General features: G+C 40.9%; 1 long non-coding RNA gene across 1 annotated transcript; it reads right to left on the bottom strand.

The window, feature by feature from the left end:
- Positions 1-7,651: 7,651 nt before the first annotated feature.
- On the bottom strand, positions 7,652-9,390 carry LOC147577587 (uncharacterized). Its single transcript, XR_015255871.1, has 3 exons — positions 8,909-9,390; positions 8,413-8,616; positions 7,652-8,006 (listed from the first exon to the last, which is right to left on the bottom strand). It is a non-coding gene; the product is annotated as an uncharacterized LOC147577587 (long non-coding RNA).
- Positions 9,391-10,082: the final 692 nt, after the last annotated feature.

Here is a 10,082-nt window from a genome sequence, read left to right as displayed (position 1 = left end):
TTGGTGGACATAAGCACTAATGTCTCTTGAGTATATATCAGAAGTGGAATTGATAGCTTTACTAGGTATAGCTAAATAGTCTTCAAAAGCATCAGTACCGGGGCACCTGGAGGGCTCAGTTGGTTGAGCATCCGACTTCAGCTCAGGTCACGATCTCACCCTTGGTGAGTTTGAGCCCTGCGTCGGGCTCTGTGCTAACAGCTCGGAGCCTGGAGCCTGCCTCGAATTCTGTGTCTCCCTCTCTCTCTGCCCTTCTCCTGCTCACACTCTGTATGTCTCTCTCTGAAAAATAAATAAACACTAAAAAAAAAAAAAAAAAGCATCAGTACCAATTTACATCCCCACAAGGAATAAATATATGTCATCTTGCAAGAAGAGCCACAATTCTTTTCCTTGTATACACTGAGACTTTGTATCTCCTCCCATCAAAAACACAAAGCACATTTCTCCATCCTTCAAATGTGGGCTGACCTTGTGACTTGTTTTGGCTTTGACTAATACAACTATTAAGAAATTGTATGAGACGCTCCAGGCCAGGGCCTTCGGAAGCCTTCCACGTGTCCACTTTCCCAGGCCCCTGCCCAGTTACTGTGTGAATAAGCTCAAGTTAGCATGCCGGATGATCAGAGACACGTCGCCCAGTCAATAGCCAATTGACCCTTCGGAGCAGAGCACCCTCTCTGACCAGCAGCTAACTGCGGACCCATGACGGAGCACAGCAAAAACCCAATGACCACCTTGCTGAGCTAATCTTCAGAACTGTGAGATTTTGAGCTAATTGAGTTGTTGTTTCTTTAAGCCACTCATTTTGGAGTGATTTGTTACACAGAAAAACGTAACTGATAAAACACGAGAGTTTCCGTGTTCCACCTCATCACCAACATTAGCATTGTCAATCCTTTTCATGCTTAGCTATTTTAGTAAGGTCTACCACATTTTAAAATTCACTTCTGGACACATCCTAGCTTCCCTAGCTATCTTTTAAAGTTTTTGAAGACAGAGCCCATGCTTTACTCAATAGCTATGATATCAGTATTTGTTGATAGTCTCAATGATACTAAAAGCTCTCCATGAGATAAACAAAAACTTATTCCTAATAACCAGAAATCTTAAGGCTGCAAAGAATGATGCAGTCGTCAACTAGTCCAGATCCTTGGCATGCAACATTATGAAATTAAAGCCCAGTCAAATGGTTCTCAATAACTGTGGCATGGAATGCATCACACTGGCCCACAGATAGCAGTTACAGAATCTGGAAAGGACATGTCATCCACAATGTTCACTATACCATAAAAAAAACCACTGGAATTACAAAGACACGGGAAAGCCGTGACTTCCGGTCTGGAGAAGAGGAAGTCAATTGAAACCAGCTCCAAGGTCATCTAGATACTGGAATTAGCAGACAAGGACCTTAAAGTAGCTGTTATAAATATGTCCGCCAAAGACCTAAATAGAAAACATGACCCAAATTAATGAACAAATGGGGGAATCTGAGCAAAGAAAGGGAACCTAACCACAAGGACAAGAAAACAAATGGAAAATCCAGACCTGAAAAGTATAGATTCTATATAATGAAAAATTTACGGTGATGAAGACGGCAGCAGTCGGTATGGTGGGGGAACAGAGGAACAGTAATTAGAACTTCTCCAGCCCAAGAAACCAAGGGAAAGATTTAGAAAGTGGGTGCTCTTGTGATACATGAAATAGTAGAAAGTTGCCTTATATATATGTAAATGGTATCCCAAAGGGCAGGAAAGAGAAAACGGGGCAGAAAAAAAATTTGAAGAAAAAATGGCTGGAAATTCCCTAAATTGGTTGAAAAACAAATTTGGGGACTTAAGATGCTTGACAAACCCCAAAGGGAATAAATAGAAAGAAAATCACACCTAAGCATAGCATACCATGCAGGGATAAGATTTAACTCGAAGAAAGCCTAACAGTAAAAACATCTTGTGTTCCTAATGAGAGAGTATAATATATATGAAACAAAAACTCATAGAACTAAATGGAGTAAGGAAAATCTACAAAGTTGGGTTTTAAACATCACAATGTTAATCTTTGGTAGAATAACTAGACAAAAATCCCCAAATTCATATAGAACATAAACAGCTCTATTGCTGTGGGTCGAATTGTGTAACCTCTCAATTATATGTTGGGGCCCTAACCCCCAATACCTCAGAATGTGACTATATTTGGGGATAGGGTCTTTAAAGAGGAAATTAAAATGAGGCTGTTAGGGGGGCCCTAATCCAATACACTGGTGTCCTTATAAAAAGAGGAGATTACTGAGGCCCCTGGGTGGCTCAGTTGGTTAAGAGTCCAACTTGGGCTCAGGTCATGATCTCATGGTTCATGGGTTCGAGCCCCACATCAGGCTCTGTGCTGACAGCTCCAGAACCTGGAGCCTGCTTCGGATTCTGTGTCTCCCTCTCTCTGCCCTTACCCCACGTGCACTCTCTCTCTGTCTCTCGAAAATAAATAATAAAAAATGTTAAATTTTTAAAAAATGTTTAACATCATTAGTCATCAGGGAAATGCAAATAAAATCAGGAGATCCCTCTATACGTAACAGAATGGGTAAAATGAAAAAATACCGACAGCGCTAAATGTTGGTGAATATACAGAACAACTGGAAATCTCAAACACTGCTCATGGAAATGCAAAATGGTACAGCCACTCTGAAGGAAAGAAGTCAGGCACATACAGCCTCGTACAGTACGATTCCATATATGTGTGATTCTGCAAAGGGCAAAACTGCAGAAACCATTTGTTTAATTGGTTGTGTCTGGGGGTGGCAGTCGTGGAGAGACCAGAGGGAACTCTCTGGGTGCGATGGCAGTTTTCTGCTTCAACACAGATGCGAGTTGTTTAAGTATATGCATTTTTCAAAACTCACCGAATTGTACACTTAAGAGTTGTGTTCTTTGCTGTATGTAAATTTACCTGATCTGTAAACAAAGTAAATGCTGTTTTAAAAAGGGCCAATTCCAAAACAAAAGCAAAACAAGTCAGGTCAATTGCCTCTATCTACAGAATGGTATCTGTTAGTGTTGGGAATGTACACTTCGGTTTGAAGGAGTTCTTCTTCATGAGTGCAGTTTGTCAGCAAGGTATGGCGGGCGGGGTTCTGCTTGACCGTGTCCCAAGCGCGCCGCGGGGCCTGCCTGCTGGGTGATCCGGAGCCTGGTTTCGTTCCTGGGTCCACCTCCTGGGAAGTGAGGCTGGGACATGGCTTGCGGAAGCTTATAGACTTTCCTAAATGTCGTCAAATTTGTAGAAGTAAATCTATGGATCGAAGTTAGGAGGTTGGTTGGGGTTTAGGGGAGGGCTTTCTATCTTCATGTAGCCTTTTTTAAATAAAGGAATTGTAGATAACTTTACCCTTTTCTTTTCTTTCTTTCCTTCTGTGTTATTTCCTTCTGTCAGAGTTCTCTAGAGAAACAGAGCCAATAGGAGGATCGATCTATCTATCTATCTATCTATCTATCTATCTCCTAAAGAGATCTATCTGTTTCCTAAGGAGATCTATCTATCTATCTATCTATTCATCTCTCCGAATAGCTGCCTGTGACTTCCCCTTTGCCTTCCGGTATCCTGTTAGAACCTAACTAACTGCCTCTAGCCCTTGCTTCCTTCCTCTTTCTCCTTTCCTCTTCCTTTCCCTCCTTCCTTCATACATTTTCAAGTTGATCATAATTGAATTCCATTCGTTTGGAATTTTCACTTGTGAGGAGTGACTGACGATACAAGGTTTTCTGTCCAGTGAAGGGAAAGGCGATCTTAGGACTCCAGGAAATTGAGTCTGTGGGTTTCTGGAGATAGCCCTTTTCCTTGTGAATCATTAAGACAGCTGCAAACTGATGGAGACTCCTGTTCTGCATGACCGCGATCTCTATCAGTTAACCATTTGTTTTTTCCATGGGAAAACCAGAAAGCACCTGGGTGGCTCAGTTGGTTAAGCTGTGCTGACAGTGGGGAGCCTACTTGGGATTCTCACTCTCTCCTTCTCTCTGCCCACTTCCCCACTCTCTCTCATTCTCTCTCACAAAATAAATAAACATAAAAAAATGTTTCCCCCCCTTTGACATGTGTAAGAACTAATACTCCCATCAAGGTCAACTCTCCGAGATAATAGCAACATAGTTATATCAGCAACTACCTCAAAGACCTTGTCTGTTGGCATTGTTTTTCTTCTCATTTTAATTTATAACCCAAAGCTTGGAGGTGAAGTTGTTTTTCCAACGGTGTTTTCTTTTGTAAATGTTTATTTATTTTGAAAAAGAGAGAGAAAGAGTGTGGGCAAGTGGGAGAGTAGCAGAGGGAGAAAGAGAATCCCAAAGAGGCTCCACACTCAGGGAGGAGCTTGGGGCTCGATCCCATGACCCTGGTATCATGACTTGAGCCAAAATCAAGTGTCTGATGCTCAACGAACTGAGCCACCCAGGTGCCCCAACAGTGTTTTCTTTTGTAGGAAACGTGCACACTTGTTAGCTGTCATTGTGACTAGAGATTGAGCGAAGGGGAGAAGGTAAGAGGAAGAAACGTTACGAAGGGAGAACAGACATTTACTGATCGATGACCTGAGCACTTTGTGTGATTCTCACAACTTTCCACCTCAGCTGCTGGGAGCCCCATTTCCCAGGCAGAAAGCTGGGGTGCAGACAGGTGGGACAGCCTTCCTGCCCTGCCCAGTACCTGTGGGACTTGCAAACTGGGGTGTATTCATGCCCTACAGCTGGCACAACCAATTACCACACACTTGGTGGCTTCAAACGACACAAATTTATTATCTTATGGTCCTGGGAGTCAGAAAATGAGTCTCGGGGTGCTACAAATTAAGGTGTTGCTAGGGCTGGTTCCTTCCGGTGACCCTGGAGAGGGAGTGGGGGAGAATTTGTTTTCTTGCTTTGCTATTCTTCAACCTAACACATGTGAGCAAACAATGCTATGTTGTGGACACACAAACCCTTAAAATAAGCACAGCACTTTTCTCTAGAGTGTCCATTTTCCTCAAAGATTTTTAGTAAAGAGTTACATGTAAGCATAGGAATTGAACAGAGTGATTTTCGGTAAAGAGTTACATTTTAATATGAGGCAAACATGGGGATATAACAGAGTGAATACAAACTTTACATGACTTAAAAAATTTATTTTTGTCATAGGCAATTTCAAACATTTCCAAAAACAGCAAAAACAGAGTAATAAAACTCCATGTAACCATCACTCAGCTTCAACAACGATCAAGATGTGGCTAATTGAGTTTCATCTGTACCCCCATCCACTCCCCCGCCCCCCATTCTGGACTACTGTGAAGCAAATTCTAAATATTTCACTTCATCTGTAAATATTTTGGTGTGCAAAAATTTTATACATATTTTGGCATGCAAATAGTTTGGAGGATTCTTTTTTTTTTTTTTTTTTTAAGTTTATTTATTTTGAGAGAGAAAGAGAGCGTGTGCACAAGCTGGGAAGGGCAAAGGGAGAGGAGAGGGAGAGAGAAAGAACCCCGAGCTGGCTTTGTGCTATCAGTGCAGAGCCCGACACAGGGCTGGATCCCACCAACCACTAGATCAAGACCTGAGCCCAAATCTAGAGTTGGATGCTTAACCAACTGAGCCACCCAAGCAATCCCAGAGGATTCTTTTTTTTTTTTAATAAAGCCATAAAACTCTTATCCCACCTATAATTTAATAATAATTATCTAATTGCATCCATAATCCAGTCAATGTTCAAATTTTCCCTGTTTGTCTCATAATTTCTTTTACAGTTAATATGCTCAAATCAGGAACAAATAAATAAGGTGCATATGTTGCTGTTGGTTGCTGTGACTCTGAAGTCTACTTAAATTTACAGGTTCTTTCTCCCTCATCCTTCTCTCTCTTTCTCTCTCTCTCTTTTTATTTTTTTTTATTTTATTTTTTTTAATTTTTTTTTCAACGTTTATTTATTTTTGGGACAGAGAGAGACAGAGCATGAACGGGCGAGGGGCAGAGTCTCTCTCTCTTTTTAAACTTGCAATTTATCTGTTGAGGAAATTGGTTCTATGTCCTGAAGAGCTTGCCAGTTGGGTGCCATGGTGGAGTTAGTCATGTTCCCCGTGCCCCGTATTTGCTGGAAAGTAAAGTTAGAGCTAGAGACTGGACCAGACTATGGTTTGATTTTTTTTTTTTTTTTTTTTTTTTTTGGCAAGAGTACCTCACAGGTAGTGTGGTGTCCTTCCTTTGAGAGGCACGTAATGTCTGGTTGTCTCTTTTTTTGTGATATTACCAATCAGTGATTAACCCTTGATGCAATTCTTTAATGTGTTAAGTGTTGTAAAAATGGTGACCACCTTCGTCTATCTCATTCTTCATTCATTAGCTACTGTTCTTTAAAAAATAAACAGAAAAGAGAAACCTTCCTTCATGACTATTCACTTACCTGAGGAACAATTCACATGAAGGTGGGATAGATGTTTGATTTACTTGTTTGTTTAATCGCCAGTTTTCAAAATATTGATTGGGTTTTCCAGCCTCTCCCAGTGAACAGTGAGAGGACATTTTTTAAGTCATTATGAGTTCATGCCATTAAATCTATTTGATGTTCCAGTTCATTATAGCTGTTACTATTACTGATGCAGAAATTACCTATGTGGACAGTGAGAGCCTCTTCATGTTGGTTACATTAGTAGTTGGCTTTGCCTTGGGTTTTATAGTTTCCTTCCTTCTGGAATGCAAGATGGTCCAGGCTCAATTTGTCTCTTTTTTACCCTAGACCATGGATTCAGCTATGTCTCCAAGGACTCCTGGTTTCATTTATAGAAAATGGTGTTTAGCTGTCATAATCTGGGTGCTAGAGGTGCTTACTGCTATTGGGTTGATTATGTATTCAGGTCTATTCAATGTAGGGAGCTAGGATATATTTATTTTTTAAGATATAAAAACATCATGAGTTCATACCAATACTTACAATCCAGAATCACAACTGTAGAGTTTTACTTAACCCTATCATACTTAGCTGTACCTCTACTCCAAAACTTAATATCCTATTCCAAACAATACTAACATAATTATTCAGTATATAATATACACACAAATAGTCTTGGAATAACAATTTCAGTATCAACAATAGGAGCAATATGATTACTAGAAACCATTTGAGACTTTTTATGAAGGGGGCAATTTTGTTGTTGTTGTTATTTGAGTATCTCCTATAAGATATGTGTAGTCAAATTTATGTTTTAAAGTCACGTGAAACAGTTCTCCCTATGAAGGCTGCCACCCACTAAATATATTAAATATTTCAATATTTAGAGATTGCTTTTTAAAAATTTTGGTTTTACAATTATGTAAAATAGTCACGATTCCAAAGTCAAAGACACAAAATAAGGTATATTCATAGAACTCTAGCTTCTGTTCCTGTCCTCCCTTCCTGTAACTTTTTTTTTTAATTTTTTTTTCAACGTTTTTTATTTATTTTTGGGACAGAGAGAGACAGAGCATGAACGGGCGAGGGGCAGAGAGAGAGAGGGAGACACAGAATCAGAAACAGGCTCCAGGCTCTGAGCCATCAGCCCAGAGCCCGACGCGGGGCTCGAACTCACGGACCGCGAGATCGTTACCTGGCTCAAGTCGGACGCTTAACCGACTGTGCCACCCAGGCGCCCCCTTTCCTGTAACTTTCAATCAAGTAAGTACTTTCCAAAAGTTTTCAGTTTATCCTTCGACTTTTAAAAGTATAAGTATTCAGTCTTTCTCTTCCCCCATTTTGAGATGTCAAACAGCAAACTTCATTTCTTTAAACCTTGCCTTTTTCACTTACCAGCTTATTCTGGAGATCTCTCGTGGCATGGAGAGAGATTTTTTTTCTTTTTCACAGATGCATAATGCCGCCATTTTATGGGTACAGTACAACTTATTCTTCCAGTTCCCAGTTGGTGGACGTTTGAGTTGTTTTCGATCTTTGCTGTTGCAAATAACGCTGCAATGCCCGTGTTCGTGTTTTTGTCATATTCTTGGAATCGATTCCTGAAAGCAAGAATTCTGTCAAAGGCTACATACTAACGTAATTGTGTTAGATATCACCAAATTCCTTTCCGTAGATATTATAATTACTTGTGTCTCTATCAGCAATGTATCAAACTGCCTGTTTTCCTGGACAATAGCCTGGACAACAAATTATTTTGTCAAGCTTCTAGATTTTATCAAACTGATAGGTGAGCTACTGGTTTTCGGCAGAGTTTAAAAATAAATGTAGAGAATCTTTTCATATATTAAATATTTGCTTTTCTTTTAGTGAGACTTCGCATCTCGCATTTTTTGTTGCAGCACATTTTTGAATAAGGATGTGGTGAGGATATGTTTTCTAAGTTTAGTTATGTCTGAAAATGTTAACTGTATCTGGTCATGATTTGAGTGGGTATGTAATACTTACCCGAAACTTATTTGCCCTCTGAACTTTGACCTTTCTAGCTGCTGAAGTTGAGTTGCTGATGAGACATCTAATGCCACTCTGATTTTTCTTTTTGAAACTTTGTAATCTTCTCTGAAGCACTGGAGTTTTGATTGTTCACAATGCTAAGTCTTAGTGTGAGATTAATTCATTCCTTGGGCTGGGCAGTCGGTATATCCTTTCCATCTGAAATGTTCATACATTTTAGCTCTGAGAATTTATATTGTATTATTTCTTTATTTGTTCTCCTTTATTTTGTCTTTCCTGTCCACTTGATCTGGCTTTAGTCAGATGTTGGACCTCCTGGACTGATTGCTTATGGATTTGATCTTTTTCTCCCCCTTTTATATTTCTTAGTTATCTAATTTTGTTTTCTGTGAATTTTCTTAAACTTGATCTTCCAATTCTTTTACTATGGATGCAACAACATTGCATCAAATCTGTCTACAGATCCATAATTTGTGTCTTTGATACTTACGGTCTCTCTAGTATTACTCCAGATCTGGGAGTTAGTCTTCACTTTTTGATCAGTCTCTGTTGAGTCTGGAGAACTTCCTCTTAGTTAAAAGGGAGATTTATAGGTGTTTGATACGGGCATTAAAGACTCATATTCGCTGAGTCCTTCCTCTGGTTGTCTGTTTAAAACATGGAAAGAACCAGGGGAAAGAAAGGAAAGAATGTGAGGGACTGACTTACGAATTTTACACTGGAAATGCATTCTTCTCTTACAGGATATTGTAATTCTCCAGAATTAGCCCCCTTGAAAGACTGTATTTTGAAAACCACAAGGCACTACCAAATATATGGTGTTATATTTCAACAATTTGGTATAGTGCTGTGACTGCTGTACTTGGGGTCCAGAGACCTAGGTTCTGGACTGAAACCTGTGTATTAGTCAAGGCTCTTGGCAGACAGAAACCCAATTCTGACTAGCTTAAACACCAGCGGGTCTTTTATTTATTTTTATTTTTTTAATGTTTATTTTTGAGAGAGACAGAGACAGAGCGCGAGCGGGGGAGGGGCAGAGAGAGAGGGAGACACAGAATCCGAAGCAGGCTCCAGGCTCCGAGCTGTCAGCACAGAGCCCGACGTGGGGCTCGAACTCACGGACTGCAAGATCATGACCTGAGCTGAAGTCGGACGCTCAACGGACGGAGCCACCCAGGCGCCCGAACACCAGTGGGTCTTAATGGGATCATGTTGTGAGGGGTGCCCACAAATCTGGAGGGAGACCCTTGGGAATGGGGATTCGGCTGCTACCCTTGATCTTGTGTCTCTCTGAGGGTCAGTGTCATGCCAGGATGGTCCACATCGCTGGGGACATGGCTGATGACAGCTCTGGGATCATGATTCAAGAAGAAAGGTGAGCAGAAGACTCTCCCTCCAAACTTTGGCATGAAACGTCCCAGGGACGGACTGAGACTGGCTCTAGTTCTGACAGCTGTTCACCTCGAACCAATCTCTGTGGTCGGGAAGGTCGTGGTCTGGGATGGGACGTGCGTGGAGTGAGACCTTCAGGATGGAAAGCCCACCAGAGCAGCATTGTAGGAGTGAGGGAGGAGGTGGTGTAGTTTTCCCAAGAAGAGGGGAAGCATGCTGGGCATATAACAGCCCAGATGTCTACTTATCTCTGCCGCTAATTAGATCCAGGA

The sequence above is a fragment of the Puma concolor genome, chromosome C2, assembly GCF_028749965.1.
Source record: "Puma concolor isolate L17-30 chromosome C2, mPumCon1.1.hap2, whole genome shotgun sequence".
Lineage (NCBI taxonomy): Eukaryota > Metazoa > Chordata > Mammalia > Carnivora > Felidae > Puma > Puma concolor.
The sequence above is the reverse complement of the archived record's forward strand: the minus strand, read 5'-3'. Positions and strand labels throughout refer to the sequence as shown.